Source organism: Alosa sapidissima, chromosome 17, assembly GCF_018492685.1.
Source record: "Alosa sapidissima isolate fAloSap1 chromosome 17, fAloSap1.pri, whole genome shotgun sequence".
In the NCBI taxonomy this organism is placed as follows: Eukaryota; Metazoa; Chordata; class Actinopteri; order Clupeiformes; family Clupeidae; genus Alosa; species Alosa sapidissima.
Window position 1 is genome coordinate 4,353,905 of NC_055973.1, and position 19,072 is coordinate 4,372,976.

A 19,072-nucleotide genomic window follows, 5' to 3' on the forward strand; every position below is an offset into this window, starting at 1 on the left:
TTTTTTACTGAGGGCAATCATATTAATCATTGATATCAATTGCAACACCCAGAGGAATAAAAATACATTTTACAAAATAGGGGAATGCCGCGATCGGCGGACTTTGACCTACACACGCAGTAGCCGGCTTCACGAGACTCTAATCATGTATATACTGAGCACTGCATTAATCAGCGTCTCCTCCGTGGCACACATAGGAAAGGCAGCGCTGTGCTATCTAGCACTTTAAGAATTGCATCGCAGGTTCGAATCCGTTCTCATACACCGGCCCCAGTTAAGGCCGTTTCACGTTGTTTTACACGAAGCCGCCGTCTGGTCATCGCGTGTGGATAGCCCGCGATATCTTATGAAGCCAAGAACCTGACTGTTTGTAACTGTTTGTGTCCTGTTTCTTGTGCTTTTTTACTGAGGGCAATCATATTAATCATTGATATCAATTGCAACACCCAGAGGAATAAAAATCAATTTTACAAAATTGGGGAATGCCGCAATCGGCGGACTTTGACCTACACACAGCAGTAGCCTGCGTCACAAGACTCAATGAGACTCCCGCTACATCTTATGAAGCCAAGAACCTGACTGTTTGTAACTGTTTGCGTCCTGTTTCTTGTGCTTTTTTACTGAGGGCAATCATATTAATCATTGATATCAATTGCAACACCCAGAGGAATAAAAATACATTTTACAAAATTGGGCAATGCCGCGATCGGCGGACTTTGACCTACACACGCAGTAGCCGGCGTCACATGAGACTCCCATGACATCTTATGAAGCCAAGAACCTGACTGTTTGTAACTGTTTGCGTCCTGTTTCTTGTGCTTTTTTACTGAGGGCAATCATATTAATCATTGATATCAATTGCAACACCCAGAGGAATAAAAATCAATTTTACAAAATTGGGGAATGCCGCGATCGGCGGACTTTGACCTACACACGCAGTAGCCTGCGTCACAAGACTCAATGAGACTCCCGCTACATCTTATGAAGCCAAGAACCTGACTGTTTGTAACTGTTTGCGTCCTGTTTCTTGTGCTTTTTTACTGAGGGCAATCATATTAATCATTGATATCAATTGCAACACCCAGAGGAATAAAAATCAATTTTACAAAATTGGGGAATGCCGCGATCGGCGGACTTTGACCTACACACGCAGTAGCCGGCTTCACGAGACTCTAATCATGTATATACTGAGCACTGCATTTAATCAGCGTCTCCTCTGTGGCACACATAGGAAAGGCAGCGCTGTGCTATCTAGAACTTTAAGAATTGCATCGCAGGTTCGAATCCGTTCTGATACACCGGCCCCAGTTAAGGCCGTTTCACGTTGTTTTACACGAAGCCGCCGTCTGGTCATCGCGTGTGGATCGCCCGCGATATCTTATGAAGCCAAGAACCTGACTGTTTGTAACTGTTTGTGTCCTGTTTCTTGTGCTTTTTTACTGAGGGCAATCATATTAATCATTGATATCAATTGCAACACCCAGAGGAATAAAAATCAATTTTACAAAATTGGGGAATGCCGCGATCGGCGGACTTTGACCTACACACGCAGTAGCCTGCGTCACAAGACTCAATGAGACTCCCGCTACATCTTATGAAGCCAAGAACCTGACTGTTTGTAACTGTTTGCGTCCTGTTTCTTGTACTTTTTTACTGAGGGCAATCATATTAATCATTGATATCAATTGCAACACCCAGAGGAATAAAAATACATTTTACAAAATTGGGCAATGCCGCGATCGGCGGACTTTGACCTACACACGCAGTAGCCGGCGTCACATGAGACTCCCGTGACATCTTATGAAGCCAAGAACCTGACTGTTTGTAACTGTTTGCGTCCTGTTTCTTGTGCTTTTTTACTGAGGGTAATCATATTAATCATTGATATCAATTGCAACACCCAGAGGAATAAAAATCAATTTTACAAAATTGGGGAATGCCGCGATCGGCGGACTTTGACCTATCAGTAGCCTGCTCACGAGACTCAATGAGACTCCCGCTACATCTTATGAAGCCAAGAACCTGACTGTTTGTAACTGTTTGTGTCCTGTTTCTTGTGCTTTTTTACTGAGGGCAATCATATTAATCATTGATATCAATTGCAACACCCAGAGGAATAAAAATACATTTTACAAAATTGGGGAATGCCGCGATCGGCGGACTTTGACCTACACACGCAGTAGCCTGCGTCACAAGACTCAATGAGACTCCCGCTACATCTTATGAAGCCAAGAACCTGACTGTTTGTAACTGTTTGCGTCCTGTTTCTTGTGCTTTTTTACTGAGGGCAATCATATTAATCATTGATATCAATTGCAACACCCAGAGGAATAAAAATACATTTTACAAAATTGGGCAATGCCGCGATCGGCGGACTTTGACCTACACACGCAGTAGCCGGCGTCACATGAGACTCCCGTGACATCTTATGAAGCCAAGAACCTGACTGTTTGTAACTGTTTGCGTCCTGTTTCTTGTGCTTTTTTACTGAGGGTAATCATATTAATCATTGATATCAATTGCAACACCCAGAGGAATAAAAATCAATTTTACAAAATTGGGGAATGCCGCGATCGGCGGACTTTGACCTATCAGTAGCCAGCGTCACGAGACTCAATGAGACTCCCGCTACATCTTATGAAGCCAAGAACCTGACTGTTTGTAACTGTTTGTGTCCTGTTTCTTGTGCTTTTTTACTGAGGGCAATCATATTAATCATTGATATCAATTGCAACACCCAGAGGAATAAAAATCAATTTTACAAAATTGGGGAATGCCGCGATCGGCAGACTTTGACCTACACACGCAGTAGCCTGCGTCACAAGACTCAATGAGACTCCCGCTACATCTTATGAAGCCAAGAACCTGACTGTTTGTAACTGTTTGCGTCCTGTTTCTTGTGCTTTTTTACTGAGGGCAATCATATTAATCATTGATATCAATTGCAACACCCAGAGGAATAAAAATACATTTTACAAAATTGGGGAATGCCGCGATCGGCGGACTTTGACCTACACACGCAGTAGCCTGCGTCACATGAGACTCCCGTGACATCTTATGAAGCCAAGAACCTGACTGTTTGTAACTGTTTGCGTCCTGTTTCTTGTGCTTTTTTTACTGAGGGCAATCATATTAATCATTGATATCAATTGCAACACCCAGAGGAATAAAAATCAATTTTACAAAATTGGGGAATGCCGCGATCGGCGGACTTTGACCTACACACGCAGTAGCCTGCGTCACAAGACTCAATGAGACTCCCGCTACATCTTATGAAGCCAAGAACCTGACTGTTTGTAACTGTTTGCGTCCTGTTTCTTGTACTTTTTTACTGAGGGCAATCATATTAATCATTGATATCAATTGCAACACCCAGAGGAATAAAAATACATTTTACAAAATTGGGCAATGCCGCGATCGGCGGACTTTGACCTACACACGCAGTAGCCGGCGTCACATGAGACTCCCGTGACATCTTATGAAGCCAAGAACCTGACTGTTTGTAACTGTTTGCGTCCTGTTTCTTGTGCTTTTTTACTGAGGGTAATCATATTAATCATTGATATCAATTGCAACACCCAGAGGAATAAAAATCAATTTTACAAAATTGGGGAATGCCGCGATCGGCGGACTTTGACCTATCAGTAGCCTGCTCACGAGACTCAATGAGACTCCCGCTACATCTTATGAAGCCAAGAACCTGACTGTTTGTAACTGTTTGTGTCCTGTTTCTTGTGCTTTTTTACTGAGGGCAATCATATTAATCATTGATATCAATTGCAACACCCAGAGGAATAAAAATACATTTTACAAAATTGGGGAATGCCGCGATCGGCGGACTTTGACCTACACACGCAGTAGCCTGCGTCACAAGACTCAATGAGACTCCCGCTACATCTTATGAAGCCAAGAACCTGACTGTTTGTAACTGTTTGCGTCCTGTTTCTTGTGCTTTTTTACTGAGGGCAATCATATTAATCATTGATATCAATTGCAACACCCAGAGGAATAAAAATACATTTTACAAAATTGGGCAATGCCGCGATCGGCGGACTTTGACCTACACACGCAGTAGCCGGCGTCACATGAGACTCCCGTGACATCTTATGAAGCCAAGAACCTGACTGTTTGTAACTGTTTGCGTCCTGTTTCTTGTGCTTTTTTACTGAGGGTAATCATATTAATCATTGATATCAATTGCAACACCCAGAGGAATAAAAATCAATTTTACAAAATTGGGGAATGCCGCGATCGGCGGACTTTGACCTATCAGTAGCCAGCGTCACGAGACTCAATGAGACTCCCGCTACATCTTATGAAGCCAAGAACCTGACTGTTTGTAACTGTTTGTGTCCTGTTTCTTGTGCTTTTTTACTGAGGGCAATCATATTAATCATTGATATCAATTGCAACACCCAGAGGAATAAAAATCAATTTTACAAAATTGGGGAATGCCGCGATCGGCGGACTTTGACCTACACACGCAGTAGCCTGCGTCACAAGACTCAATGAGACTCCCGCTACATCTTATGAAGCCAAGAACCTGACTGTTTGTAACTGTTTGCGTCCTGTTTCTTGTGCTTTTTTACTGAGGGCAATCATATTAATCATTGATATCAATTGCAACACCCAGAGGAATAAAAATACATTTTACAAAATTGGGCAATGCCGCGATCGGCGGACTTTGACCTACACACGCAGTAGCCGGCGTCACATGAGACTCCCGTGACATCTTATGAAGCCAAGAACCTGACTGTTTGTAACTGTTTGCGTCCTGTTTCTTGTGCTTTTTTACTGAGGGTAATCATATTAATCATTGATATCAATTGCAACACCCAGAGGAATAAAAATCAATTTTACAAAATTGGGGAATGCCGCGATCGGCGGACTTTGACCTATCAGTAGCCAGCGTCACCCTCAATGAGACTCCCGCTACATCTTATGAAGCCAAGAACCTGACTGTTTGTAACTGTTTGCGTCCTGTTTCTTGTGCTTTTTTTACTGAGGGCAATCATATTAATCATTGATATCAATTGCAACACCCAGAGGAATAAAAATACAGTTTACAAAATTTGGGAATGCCGCGATCGGCGGACTTTGACCTACACGCAATAGCTGGCGTCACGAGCCTCTATGAGACTCCCGTGACATCTTATGAAGCCAAGAACCTGACTGTTTGTAACTGTTTGTGTCCTGTTTCTTGTGCTTTTTTACTGAGGGCAATCATATTAATCATTGATATCAATTGCAACACCCAGAGGAATAAAAATCAATTTTACAAAATTGGGGAATGCCGCGATCGGCAGACTTTGACCTACACACGCAGTAGCCTGCGTCACAAGACTCAATGAGACTCCCGCTACATCTTATGAAGCCAAGAACCTGACTGTTTGTAACTGTTTGCGTCCTGTTTCTTGTGCTTTTTTACTGAGGGCAATCATATTAATCATTGATATCAATTGCAACACCCAGAGGAATAAAAATACATTTTACAAAATTGGGCAATGCCGCGATCGGCGGACTTTGACCTACACACGCAGTAGCCTGCGTCACATGAGACTCCCGTGACATCTTATGAAGCCAAGAACCTGACTGTTTGTAACTGTTTGCGTCCTGTTTCTTGTGCTTTTTTTACTGAGGGCAATCATATTAATCATTGATATCAATTGCAACACCCAGAGGAATAAAAATACAGTTTACAAAATTTGGGAATGCCGCGATCGGCAGACTTTGACCTACACACGCAGTAACCTGCGTCACAAGACTCAATGAGACTCCCGCTACATCTTATGAACCCAAGAACCTGACTGTTTGTAACTGTTTGCGTCCTGTTTCTTTTGCTTTTTTACTGAGGGCAATCATATTAATCATTGATATCAATTGCAACACCCAGAGGAATAAAAATACATTTTACAAAATAGGGGAATGCCGCGATCGGCGGACTTTGACCTACACACGCAGTAGCCGGCTTCACGAGACTCTAATCATGTATATACTGAGCACTGCATTTAATCAGCGTCTCCTCTGTGGCACACATAGGAAAGGCAGCGCTGTGCTATCTAGCACTTTAAGAATTGCATCGCAGGTTCGAATCCGTTCTCATACACCAGCCCCAGTTAAGGCCGTTTCACGTTGTTTTACACGAAGCCGCCGTCTGGTCATCGCGTGTGGATCGCCCGCGATATCTTATGAAGCCAAGAACCTGACTGTTTGTAACTGTTTGTGTCCTGTTTCTTGTGCTTTTTTACTGAGGGCAATCATATTAATCATTGATATCAATTGCAACACCCAGAGGAATAAAAATCAATTTTACAAAATTGGGGAATGCCGCGATCGGCGGACTTTGACCTACACACGCAGTAGCCTGCGTCACAAGACTCAATGAGACTCCCGCTACATCTTATGAAGCCAAGAACCTGACTGTTTGTAACTGTTTGCGTCCTGTTTCTTGTGCTTTTTTACTGAGGGCAATCATATTAATCATTGATATCAATTGCAACACCCAGAGGAATAAAAATACATTTTACAAAATTGGGCAATGCCGCGATCGGCGGACTTTGACCTACACACGCAGTAGCCGGCGTCACATGAGACTCCCGTGACATCTTATGAAGCCAAGAACCTGACTGTTTGTAACTGTTTGCGTCCTGTTTCTTGTGCTTTTTTACTGAGGGTAATCATATTAATCATTGATATCAATTGCAACACCCAGAGGAATAAAAATCAATTTTACAAAATTGGGGAATGCCGCGATCGGCGGACTTTGACCTATCAGTAGCCAGCGTCACGAGACTCAATGAGACTCCCGCTACATCTTATGAAGCCAAGAACCTGACTGTTTGTAACTGTTTGTGTCCTGTTTCTTGTGCTTTTTTACTGAGGGCAATCATATTAATCATTGATATCAATTGCAACACCCAGAGGAATAAAAATACATTTTACAAAATTGGGGAATGCCGCGATCGGCGGACTTTGACCTACACACGCAGTAGCCTGCGTCACAAGACTCAATGAGACTCCCGCTACATCTTATGAAGCCAAGAACCTGACTGTTTGTAACTGTTTGCGTCCTGTTTCTTGTGCTTTTTTACTGAGGGCAATCATATTAATCATTGATATCAATTGCAACACCCAGAGGAATAAAAATACATTTTACAAAATTGGGCAATGCCGCGATCGGCGGACTTTGACCTACACACGCAGTAGCCGGCGTCACATGAGACTCCCGTGACATCTTATGAAGCCAAGAACCTGACTGTTTGTAACTGTTTGCGTCCTGTTTCTTGTGCTTTTTTTTACTGAGGGCAATCATATTAATCACTGATATCAATTGCAACACCCAGAGGAATAAAAATACAGTTTACAAAATTTGGGAATGCCGCGATCGGCAGACTTTGACCTACACACGCAGTAACCTGCGTCACAAGACTCAATGAGACTCCCGCTACATCTTATGAACCCAAGAACCTGACTGTTTGTAACTGTTTGCGTCCTGTTTCTTTTGCTTTTTTACTGAGGGCAATCATATTAATCATTGATATCAATTGCAACACCCAGAGGAATAAAAATACATTTTACAAAATAGGGGAATGCCGCGATCGGCGGACTTTGACCTACACACGCAGTAGCCGGCTTCACGAGACTCTAATCATGTATATACTGAGCACTGCATTTAATCAGCGTCTCCTCTGTGGCACACATAGGAAAGGCAGCGCTGTGCTATCTAGCACTTTAAGAATTGCATCGCAGGTTCGAATCCGTTCTCATACACCGGCCCCAGTTAAGGCCGTTTCACGTTGTTTTACACGAAGCCGCCGTCTGGTCATCGCGTGTGGATCGCCCGCGATATCTTATGAAGCCAAGAACCTGACTGTTTGTAACTGTTTGTGTCCTGTTTCTTGTGCTTTTTTACTGAGGGCAATCATATTAATCATTGATATCAATTGCAACACCCAGAGGAATAAAAATCAATTTTACAAAATTGGGGAATGCCGCGATCGGCAGACTTTGACCTACACACGCAGTAGCCTGCGTCACAAGACTCAATGAGACTCCCGCTACATCTTATGAAGCCAAGAACCTGACTGTTTGTAACTGTTTGCGTCCTGTTTCTTGTGCTTTTTTACTGAGGGCAATCATATTAATCATTGATATCAATTGCAAAACCCAGAGGAATAAAAATACATTTTACAAAATTGGGCAATGCCGCGATCGGCGGACTTTGACCTACACACGCAGTAGCCGGCTTCACGAGACTCTAATCATGTATATACTGAGCACTGCATTAATCAGCGTCTCCTCCGTGGCACACATAGGAAAGGCAGCGCTGTGCTATCTAGCACTTTAAGAATTGCATCGCAGGTTCGAATCCGTTCTGATACACCGGCCCCAGTTAAGGCCGTTTCACGTTGTTTTACACGAAGCCGCCGTCTGGTCATCGAGTGTCGATCGCCCGCGATATCTTATGAAGCCAAGAACCTGACTGTTTGTAACTGTTTGTGTCCTGTTTCTTGTGCTTTTTTACTGAGGGCAATCATATTAATCATTGATATCAATTGCAACACCCAGAGGAATAAAAATCAATTTTACAAAATTGGGCAATGCCGCGATCGGCGGACTTTGACCTACACACGCAGTAGCCGGCGTCACATGAGACTCCCGTGACATCTTATGAAGCCAAGAACCTGACTGTTTGTAACTGTTTGCGTCCTGTTTCTTGTGCTTTTTTACTGATGGTAATCATATTAATCATTGATATCAATTGCAACACCCAGAGGAATAAAAATCAATTTTACAAAATTGGGGAATGCCGCGATCGGCGGACTTTGACCTATCAGTAGCCTGCGTCACCCTCAATGAGACTCCCGCTACATCTTATGAAGCCAAGAACCTGACTGTTTGTAACTGTTTGCGTCCTGTTTCTTGTGCTTTTTTTACTGAGGGCAATCATATTAATCATTGATATCAATTGCAACACCCAGAGGAATAAAAATACAGTTTACAAAATTTGGGAATGCCGCGATCGGCGGACTTTGACCTACACGCAATAGCTGGCGTCACGAGCCTCTATGAGACTCCCGTGACATCTTATGAAGCCAAGAACCTGACTGTTTGTAACTGTTTGCGTCCTGTTTCTTGTGCTTTTTTACTGAGGGTAATCATATTAATCATTGATATCAATTGCAACACCCAGAGGAATAAAAATCAATTTTACAAAATTGGGGAATGCCGCGATCGGCGGACTTTGACCTACACACGCAGTAGCCGGCTTCACGAGACTCTAATCATGTATATACTGAGCACTGCATTAATCAGCGTCTCCTCCGTGGCACACATAGGAAAGGCAGCGCTGTGCTATCTAGCACTTTAAGAATTGCATCGCAGGTTCGAATCCGTTCTGATACACCGGCCCCAGTTAAGGCCGTTTCACGTTGTTTTACACGAAGCCGCCGTCTGGTCATCGAGTGTCGATCGCCCGCGATATCTTATGAAGCCAAGAACCTGACTGTTTGTAACTGTTTGTGTCCTGTTTCTTGTGCTTTTTTACTGAGGGCAATCATATTAATCATTGATATCAATTGCAACACCCAGAGGAATAAAAATCAATTTTACAAAATTGGGCAATGCCGCGATCGGCGGACTTTGACCTACACACGCAGTAGCCGGCGTCACATGAGACTCCCGTGACATCTTATGAAGCCAAGAACCTGACTGTTTGTAACTGTTTGCGTCCTGTTTCTTGTGCTTTTTTACTGATGGTAATCATATTAATCATTGATATCAATTGCAACACCCAGAGGAATAAAAATCAATTTTACAAAATTGGGGAATGCCGCGATCGGCGGACTTTGACCTATCAGTAGCCTGCGTCACCCTCAATGAGACTCCCGCTACATCTTATGAAGCCAAGAACCTGACTGTTTGTAACTGTTTGCGTCCTGTTTCTTGTGCTTTTTTTACTGAGGGCAATCATATTAATCATTGATATCAATTGCAACACCCAGAGGAATAAAAATACAGTTTACAAAATTTGGGAATGCCGCGATCGGCGGACTTTGACCTACACGCAATAGCTGGCGTCACGAGCCTCTATGAGACTCCCGTGACATCTTATGAAGCCAAGAACCTGACTGTTTGTAACTGTTTGCGTCCTGTTTCTTGTGCTTTTTTACTGAGGGTAATCATATTAATCATTGATATCAATTGCAACACCCAGAGGAATAAAAATCAATTTTACAAAATTGGGGAATGCCGCGATCGGCGGACTTTGACCTATCAGTAGCCTGCGTCACCCTCAATGAGACTCCCGCTACATCTTATGAAGCCAAGAACCTGACTGTTTGTAACTGTTTGCGTCCTGTTTCTTGTGCTTTTTTTACTGAGGGCAATCATATTAATCATTGATATCAATTGCAACACCCAGAGGAATAAAAATACATTTTACAAAATAGGGGAATGCCGCGATCGGCGGACTTTGACCTACACACGCAGTAGCCGGCTTCACGAGACTCTAATCATGTATATACTGAGCACTGCATTAATCAGCGTCTCCTCCGTGGCACACATAGGAAAGGCAGCGCTGTGCTATCTAGCACTTTAAGAATTGCATCGCAGGTTCGAATCCGTTCTGATACACCGGCCCCAGTTAAGGCCGTTTCACGTTGTTTTACACGAAGCCGCCGTCTGGTCATCGCGTGTCGATCGCCCGCGATATCTTATGAAGCCAAGAACCTGACTGTTTGTAACTGTTTGTGTCCTGTTTCTTGTGCTTTTTTACTGAGGGCAATCATATTAATCATTGATATCAATTGCAACACCCAGAGGAATAAAAATACATTTTACAAAATTGGGCAATGCCGCGATCGGCGGACTTTGACCTACACACGCAGTAGCCGGCGTCACATGAGACTCCCGTGACATCTTATGAAGCCAAGAACCTGACTGTTTGTGTCCTGTTTCTTGTGCTTTTTTACTGAGGGCAATCATATTAATCATTGATATCAATTGCAACACCCAGAGGAATAAAAATCAATTTTACAAAATTGGGGAATGCCGCGATCGGCGGACTTTGACCTATCAGTAGCCTGCGTCACCCTCAATGAGACTCCCGCTACATCTTATGAAGCCAAGAACCTGACTGTTTGTAACTGTTTGTGTCCTGTTTCTTGTGCTTTTTTACTGAGGGCAATCATATTAATCATTGATATCAATTGCAACACCCAGAGGAATAAAAATCAATTTTACAAAATTGGGGAATGCCGCGATCGGCGGACTTTGACCTACACACGCAGTAGCCGGCGTCACATGAGACTCCCGTGACATCTTATGAACCCAAGAACCTGACTGTTTGTAACTGTTTGCGTCCTGTTTCTTGTGCTTTTTTACTGAGGGCAATCATATTAATCATTGATATCAATTGCAACACCCAGAGGAATAAAAATACATTTTACAAAATTGGGGAATGCCGCGATCGGCGGACTTTGACCTACACACGCAGTAGCCTGCGTCACAAGACTCAATGAGACTCCCGCTACATCTTATGAAGCCAAGAACCTGACTGTTTGTAACTGTTTGCGTCCTGTTTCTTGTGCTTTTTTACTGAGGGCAATCATATTAATCATTGATATCAATTGCAACACCCAGAGGAATAAAAATACATTTTACAAAATTGGGCAATGCCGCGATCGGCGGACTTTGACCTATCAGTAGCCTGCGTCACCCTCAATGAGACTCCCGCTACATCTTATGAAGCCAAGAACCTGACTGTTTGTAACTGTTTGTGTCCTGTTTCTTGTGCTTTTTTACTGAGGGCAATCATATTAATCATTGATATCAATTGCAACACCCAGAGGAATAAAAATCAATTTTACAAAATTGGGGAATGCCGCGATCGGCGGACTCTGTTGTGCCGGTGAGAAAAAAGGATGGGGGGTTACGATTTTGTGTCGACTATAGGAAATTGAATGAGGTCACTCGAAAAGATGCTTACCCCCTCCCACGTATTGATGATGCCCTCGATAGCCTGCACAGTGCCCAGTGGTTTTCTACTCTCGACCTTGCCAGTGGGTACTGGCAGGTCGAGATGGACCCACAGGATCGCCCCAAAACTGCTTTTACAACCAGACAAGGTCTATTTGAATTTAATGTGCTCCCCTATGGTTTGTCTAACAGCCCTAGTACATTTCAAAGATTAATGGACTTGGTTTTGGCAGATTTGCAGTGGACTACTTGCCTGGTATATTTGGATGACATCATCATTTTTGGGCGGGACTTTACACAACATCTTCAGCGGCTAGGCCAGGTATTGTCTAAATTGAAGATGGCTAATTTGAAGGTGAAACCTTCTAAATGTAACCTTTTTGCTACCGAAGTTCATTACCTTGGACATGTTATTTCAGCTGCAGGAGTGATGGCAGACCCCGGCAAGATAGAAGCTGTGCGAACCTGGCCTACTCCCAAAAATCAGACTGAGGTACGAAGCTTTCTGGGGTTAGCATCATACTACAGACGATTTGTTAAGGGGTTTGCAGAGTGGGCTAGGCCATTGCACAGGTTGACTGAAAAGGGCAGAAGGTTTTATTGGGATGAAAGCTGCCAGAAGGCCTTTGATAAATTAAAAGTTTGTTTGATCTCTGCACCCATCTTGGCATACCCTGATCCCCAGCGAAGCTTTATTTTAGATACAGATGCGAGCGACGTCGGCATAGGGGCTGTCTTGTCTCAAGAGGTGGATGGCCTGGAGAGGGTGGTGGCTTATGCAAGTAGAGCCTTGACTAAGCAGGAGCGTAAATATGCCACTACTAAGAAAGAACTCCTGAGTGTAGTGGCATTTACCAAATACTTTAAGCACTTCCTGCTTGGTAGAGAGTTTCTCCTGAGAACAGACCACAACTCTCTACGGTGGCTGCATAATTTCCGAGGTATAGAGGGACAGCTTGCACGGTGGCTTGAACAGCTGGCTGCATTTCAGTATAAGATCATCCATCGGCCTGGTAAAACTCATATGAATGCTGATGCATTGTCAAGACTTCCGGCATACATAGGAGACCAGTTGGAGCTCCCAGATGAAGTGGTAGGAATACAACCATCACCTCAGGTCTGTGCCCTAGAACAGTGTGATAGACAGGAGATAGAGCAGAGTGGGGGAGCCTCCGTCCAGCCAGTCGAAATAGTACAGAATCCCCAGGCAGAGGATGACCTGATGGTAAGAGCCCAACATAATGACCCAGATGTAAAAACCTTGATCAAAGTGAAAAGCCAGCCAGCAGATAAACGGGGTGTGTGGGACACTTATCCTTCTCTCAAAAAGTATGGCCGTGTTTGGGACCAGCTACAGGTACAGGGAGAGAGGCTGGTTAGGGTCTTGCCCCCGAAACTAGGGTGGTCAGCAAAGACCCAAATAGTATTGCCCCAGTCCTTAGTGCCTATGGTGCTCAGTCAGCTACACAATGTTAACACTGCTGCTCATTTGGGTGTACAAAAACTTCAAGGGAAGGTTAGGGAGCGGTTCTACTGGCCAGGATGGTTCACCGAGGTGAAACAGTGGTGCCAAGAATGTGCAGAGTGTGGCGCACAAAAAGAAGTGGGACCAACACCTCGGGCGCCCCTTGTCCCCTCAATTACTTCTCGCCCGTATGAAAGGATTGCTGTTGACATCTTGGGCCCTTTGCCTCAAACAAGACGTGAGAATAAGTACATCATGGTGGTGGGAGATTATTTCTCAAAGTGGACAGAAGCTTACGCGATCCCTAATCAAGAATCGGAGACATTAGCCCAGGTGCTGTTAAATGAATGGGTTTGCCGCTATGGCACTCCCCGGAGCTTGCACTCTGACCAAGGTCGGAGCTTTGAGGCTAAATTGTTTCAGCAACTCTGCCAGCTGTTGAACATCAATAAGACTAGGACGACACCCTACCACCCCCAATCGGATGGCATGGTTGAAAGATTCAACCGTACCCTCCTGTCTATGTTAGTCTTTTATGTGGATGAGAACCAGCAGAATTGGGATGCCCTCCTCCCATTTGTGATGATGGCTTACAGAAGTAGTGTGCACGCTACTACTGGTTTCACCCCTTATCGAGTACTGTTCGGTCAAGAAATGGTATTGCCTATTCACGTAATGTTAAATCTAGAGGGAAATGAAAAGTTCTCCTCTGTTCACGCTTATGTGGAGAGAATAACTGAAAGCTTAGCCACAGTAATTGAAGCTGTAAGAAAACATCAGGCGAGGGCTTCAGAAAATCAGAAGTCTAATTTTGATTTTAAAGCACAATATCAGTTCTATTCTGAAGGGGAACTGGTTTGGCTAAAGAATAAGGCACGCAAAAAGGGGGTAAGCCCGAAATTGCAAAGACGGTTTAAAGGCCCGTATAGAATTGTGGAAAGGATATCTGATGTGCTCTATCGGATACGACCAGAAGGGGGGGTCTCTGATAGCGTGATGCATTTCAATCAACTGAAACCATGCGCGTCTCCTTCCACTCTAGAAGCAAAAGGCCAACCAACAGACGTGGTAGCGGAACAGCCTACGACTAGTTCGTTGCGGCCCAAAAGAAGGGACGTGAGACCCAGGAATAAATCGGACCGGGTTTTCCGGCGGTCTCTTGGGCCGGCTGCCGGAGCGCCTCCTCTGCCGGCGTCCTCGGCCGGGCCGCCTGGTCTGCCGGCTTCGTCTGCTGTCAGCGCTCCCTTCCTGCCTGCTGCCAGGGCACCTCTCCTGCCTGCTGCTGCGACACCTCTTCTGCCAGCTGCTGGGGCGCCTCTCCGGTCTGCTGCTGGAGCACCCCTCCGGCCTGCTGTTGACGCTCCCCTCCTGCCTGCTGTCGGGACGCCTTTCCCGTCTGCTGCCGGGACGCCTCTCCTGCCTTCTGCCGGGACGCCTTTCCCGTCTGCTGCCGGGACGCCTCTCCTGCCTTCTGCCGGGACGCCTCTCCTGCCTTCTGCCGGGACGCCTTTCCCGTCTGCTGCCGGGACGCCTTTCCCGTCTGCTGCTGGGACGCCTTTCCCGTCTGCTGCTGGGACGCCTTTCCCGTCTGCTGCTGGGACGCCTTTCCCGTCTGCTGCCGGGACGCCTCTCCTGCCTTCTGCCGGGACGCCTCTCCTGCCTTCTGCCGGGACGCCTTTCCCGTCTGCTGCTGGGACGCCTTTCCCGTCTGCTGCTGGGACGCCTTTCCCGTCTGCTGCCGGGACGCCTCTCCCGCCTGCTGCCGGGACTCCTCTCCCGCTTGCTGCCGGGACACCTCTCTTGCCTTCTGCCGGGACGCCTCTTCCGCCTGCTGCCGGGACTCCTCTCCCGCTTGCTGCCGGGACTGCTCTCCCGCCTGCTGCCGAGGCGCCTCTCCGGCCTGTTGCTGGAGTACCTCGCTGGCCTGCTGTCAATGCTCCCCTTCTGCCTGCCGACGGTGCGCCTCTCCTGCCTGCCGACGGTGCGCCTCTCCTGCCTGCCGACGGTGCGCCTCTCCTGCCTGCCGACGGTGCGCCTCTTCTGTCTGTTGGGTCTTCCTCATCTGTTGGGGGGCTGGCTCCACACCCAGGGCCCGCTGGTGGTGGGTTTTGTTTGTCGGACGGGCCTACTGATGGACGCCCGGGTCGGCCGGAGACCCCCTGTTTGGTCACGGGATTATATCCTGTCTTCATCGGGACTCGGGGACGAGTCCATTTCTTTGGAGGGGGAGTAGTGTGGAGAAACGGGGGAATTGACTGACACCAATTACAACGCAGGTGCTGGAGATTGGTAATTAACAGCAATGGCTGTGTTCAAACACCTGAGCCTGATGAACTGATAGTTTTAAGGGGGGGGGAGGGTTGCTGAGTTTTGTGGGTTGAGACTGGAATCACGCCTTAGGGAGCTCCTGGGTTCACATGGACTTGGGGGACTTGAGGGTTGGACTCGTTCGTGGTCGGCTAGCACCACCGGCGCTGAAGATACCGGGGAACCACTTATTGGCCCGGAGGAAGACAGCGGGGCTTTGGATCTAAGGTAGCCAGAATCCAGTGTAGGGGAATGCCAGCGAGCTACCCTGAATGTGCGTGTGACCAGAGACACTTGCGACCCGCTTTTCAGTGAGACGACGGGGTCTCACTGAACCCGGACAGGGAAGTCCGCTTTTTATAACTTTGTAATTGTGTGGGTGCGTGTGCGTACGTGCGTGTGTGTGTTGTTGGACTATCGTTCGGCTAAAGGCCACCACAGCTGTGTATTCTTCTTAGCGTCTGACTTTCACGTGTGTATTGAAAGTAGCCTACCTGTTTTTCTAAGTAACTAGCCTAGTAGTGGGTGGAGTGTATTTCTACGTGGTATTTATTACTGGAGAAATGTGGAGTTGATTGACTTTTATTATTGCAGTGTTGAATTGATGAATTGTAGCCTGTCTTAACGTAGGCTAATGTGTGTGTTGCTGTTTGGCCAACGTGGGCCACTTTTAGCATTTGTTAAAGTAAATAAAGATCATTGTTATTTCCTTCAGACCGCCTGTAATGATCAGTGTTTTGACCGGACCAGACCGGGTTAATTAAAGGTGGTGGCAGCAATATTCGCTGGTCACCGTGGGGAGTTACTAGCGTCACTAGGCGCTAAACTTTATTACAATACATTTTACAAAATTGGGCAATGCCGCGATCGGTGGACTTTGACCTACACACGCAGTAGCCGGCGTCACATGAGACTCCCGTGACATCTTATGAAGCCAAGAACCTGACTGTTTGTAACTGTTTGCGTCCTGTTTCTTGTGCTTTTTTACTGAGGGTAATCATATTAATCATTGATATCAATTGCAACACCCAGAGGAATAAAAATACATTTTACAAAATTGGGCAATGCCGCGATCGGCGGACTTTGACCTACACACGCAGTAGCCTGCGTCACATGAGACTCCCGTGACATCTTATGAAGCCAAGAACCTGACTGTTTGTAACTGTTTGCGTCCTGTTTCTTTTGCTTTTTTACTGAGGGCAATCATATTAATCATTGATATCAATTGCAACACCCAGAGGAATAAAAATACATTTTACAAAATAGGGGAATGCCGCGATCGGCGGACTTTGACCTACACACGCAGTAGCCAGCTTCACGAGACTCTAATCACGTATATACTGAGCACTGCATTAATCAGCGTCTCCTCCGTGGCACACATAGGAAAGGCAGCGCTGTGCTATCTAGCACTTTAAGAATTGCATCGCAGGTTCGAATCCGTTCTGATACACCGGCCCCAGTTAAGGCCGTTTCACGTTGTTTTACACGAAGCCGCCGTCTGGTCATCGCGTGTCGATCACCCGCGATATCTTATGAAGCCAAGAACCTGACTGTTTGTAACTGTTTGTGTCCTGTTTCTTGTGCTTTTTTACTGAGGGCAATCATATTAATCATTGATATCAATTGCAACACCCAGAGGAATAAAAATCAATTTTACAAAATTGGGGAATGCCGCGATCGGCGGACTTTGACCTACACACGCAGTAGCCTGCGTCACAAGACTCAATGAGACTCCCGCTACATCTTATGAAGCCAAGAACCTGACTGTTTGTAACTGTTTGCGTCCTGTTTCTTGTGCTTTTTTACTGAGGGCAATCATATTAATCATTGATATCAATTGCAACACCCAGAGGAATAAAAATACATTTTACAAAATTGGCAATGCCACGATCGGCGGACTTTGACCTACACACGCAGTAGCCGGCGTCACATGAGACTCCCGTGACATCTTATGAAGCCAAGAACCTGACTGTTTGTAACTGTTTGCGTCCTGTTTCTTGTGCTTTTTTACTGAGGGCAATCATATTAATCATTGATATCAATTGCAACACTCATTAGAGCACAGCGCACGTTCCATGAATGAAGGAAAGGCCTTGTCTCGCAATAAACAGCTGGAAATTCCAACACTCAACTACACGAAACTTTACAGTGATCATCAAATACCCTCTAGATCTAAATGCCCATCAGTCTCAACATTTAACTATATAATAAAAGTCAAAAAGTAAATTAAATCTCATACCAAAATCGTCTGCGTTTGATAGCCGCTCCAAACAAAACGCATGTCTCACAATAACGTAGAAAAGGTCTACCTCGAATAAGCCTACCTCAAATAAATACCTGTGCTTTGCGCAGCTTAAGTAAATAGCAGACGCCGGACATAATTTAGGATTTACGGAAAGTATGCCATCATACGATGTTGGACGCCTGGCGATGCTCTGGCCGTCTACTGTGCCTCTGACTCCGCTGCCTCATTTGGATGGTAACTCCACAGGTGAGCGCGAAGATTGGATGTCGTGGATGTGCAAGTAAACTGTTTTTTTGCCGAGTCCGCAGACAACATTCTCTTTAACGGTTACTTCCATCTGCGGTGTACAACTCAAAGTAAAGACACATTTTAGATGAGTTGGGGACGTAATTGTCAGCTCAGGCTGACCGTTCTGTGCGTTATCTTCAATACTATCTTCAATAATATTGAATATCTTCAATATTATTTTCAAAACAGGGTGGCTATTGAGGGCTCTGGCTCCAGTCATTATTGTGGCTACTGGCTATTATTGGCTTGATTTGGTCATGGGCCAACGCTAGAATACGTTTAGAGCACCCGCTATGAGATGGCAAACAATACAATAAAAAACAAACCAATCATAGACTGTAAAAATGCGCTACACTTGGCACTAAAAACCGAATAGTTTATTTATAGTTCGACTACGGATATTTCACGTCATGTTTGAATCCATATTTGCAGCAGGACAGCAGGCAGACCGCTCTTACTTAGAGCCGCTGTTATCCAATGAAATTGAAGTTGCGCTTCAGGGCGACTTCACTCGGACTCCATGCGCGTTCCCGAGCAACTTTTTCTTGTTATGAGGCAAGGACTTTATGTGCATTATCGCCACCCTCTTACTGGAGGATGACTCTCTTTTTACAGAATATCCAATAAAAATCGACGTTGGTCCATGCTTCATTTCCAGCTTTGTAACTTGGCGCATGGTCAGAGCCGACTGGCGCTGGATCCGAACCCCAGTGTTCAAGATGGCGTTGACTATGAATTGGCCGAATTTACTAGCCTAGCCTCCACCATTCATTTGTATGGAGGGCGGG